This window comes from Pteropus alecto, unplaced genomic scaffold (assembly GCF_000325575.1).
Source record: "Pteropus alecto unplaced genomic scaffold, ASM32557v1 scaffold59, whole genome shotgun sequence".
NCBI lineage: Eukaryota > Metazoa > Chordata > Mammalia > Chiroptera > Pteropodidae > Pteropus > Pteropus alecto.
In genome coordinates, this window is record NW_006443292.1 from 4773311 (window position 1) to 4774940 (window position 1630).

General features: G+C 60.1%; 1 protein-coding gene across 1 annotated transcript in view; it reads left to right on the forward strand.

Annotated features, from left to right (window-relative positions):
* ALDH1A3 (aldehyde dehydrogenase 1 family member A3) overlaps window positions 1-1630 on the forward strand; it is a 30341-nt gene that overhangs the window by 23571 nt on the left and 5140 nt on the right. The window lies entirely within an intron of this gene.

Here is a 1630-nt window from a genome sequence, read left to right on the forward strand (position 1 = left end):
GCCATAGGCTCCCCGGATGAGGACCTGGGCAGAATTGGAAAAGTGCATTTTTTTTACCAGATGTAGGATGTAGTTACTTACGCAAACCCCGGGCCTCTGCGAGGAAGATGGGTTGTCTTCCAAGTCGGGCTGGGGCCCTGTCTGCCACTGGCAGAGGCCCTGGGGACAGACTGTGGGTGCCTCTCCCTCCTTCTTGCTGCCTGTCTGGGAGGCGTATGTGACACCTCCGCGTACTTTTCTCCGTTCTGTCTTGAGCGTTGGGAAGCGGGCTCCGTAGACATCCATGTCTGCCCCACGGGGCATGGTCCAGGCACAGAGCTGGGTGGAGCGTTCTGGGGGGTGGACATCTGCCTTCTCTCCCGAGTCCCTCCTGGCGGTGCTTGGGGTTTCATTTGCCTTTGTGGACAAACAGCTTGTAGGATTAGTCTCCCCAGGGGAGGGCCCTCTCTGACAGGGCACAGGGCCATTCCTGGGACATCTCGGCGCGTTCTGAGCTCTCCCTCTTATTTAAACAGCTTGTGTGATTTATATGTGACGGCATTGCCTCATATCGTGCTGGTCCGTCCGGTGAGAGGCTGGGCCCTTCCCGATTCTTAACGCAGGTGCGAAAGAACAGGGCCGGCTTCCATCCCCGAGCAAAAGCTGTCACCCAGTCTCCATGGAATGGGGTTCCTCCCCCGACCTCGGCCCTTCTTTCTAGTCCATCTCTGACTTGTGGCTGACACCGCGGAGCCATCAGAGCATCTGAGTGGAGCGTGTCCAGTGACGTTCCCCTCATACATTCTCGGCCACAAAATCCCTTTGCAGAAACCACGCTCTGTCGCCCCAAGTGGCTTGCTCCTGTCTCCTTCTGTGAACCTCTACTTCATTACCTATTCACACCCGCCCACCGTGAGGGACGTGACGCCCGGGCTGGAGTCACCCAGGTCCCCTCCAGAGCCCCTGACAGCTCTAGTACCGGGGACGACTGGCATCTGCTGAGCACAGACCCCGCCAGGCTCTGTGGGAACACGCTGAGCGTCTGCGCACGGCTGGTCCCAGTCGGCTCAGGCTGCTGTGACACACTCCACAGGCCGACATCTATTTCTCACGGTTCCGGGGGCTGGGAATCTGAGATCGAGGTGCCAGCAGACTCGGTATCTGGCGAGGGCCCACGTGTTGCTTCGTAGAGGGTGTCTCCTTGCTGTGTCCTCGCGTGGCGGGCGGGGTGACGGAGCTCCGGGGTCCTCTGTATAAGTGAGAGCACCATCTCCCTCGTGAGGGCACCACGCCCCCCCCCACTTGTTTACAGATGAGGAAACCCAGGCATGCCAGCGAGATCCCCGGGTCACACTGCCACTAAGTGACAAGTTGGAATTGCACCTGGTGTGAAGCCCATCAGGACACGCGCAGTCACTGGCCTCGTCGGCTGCCTTCAGTGGGTCGGGTTGTGACAGCCGAGGGGACACAGAACCTGCACGATCCTCCCGCAGCAAGCATATCAGTCCTCAAAGCAGATGTTTTCGGATGTCACAGCTGCGGGAAGGGTGTGTGGGGCCCAGCTGACTGCCGGTGTGTGTGGCGTGTGAACTCACACTCACCAGGGCCCATCGCTCATCGCTTTCCCCGCCCGCCTCCCCTCCCCCTCCCC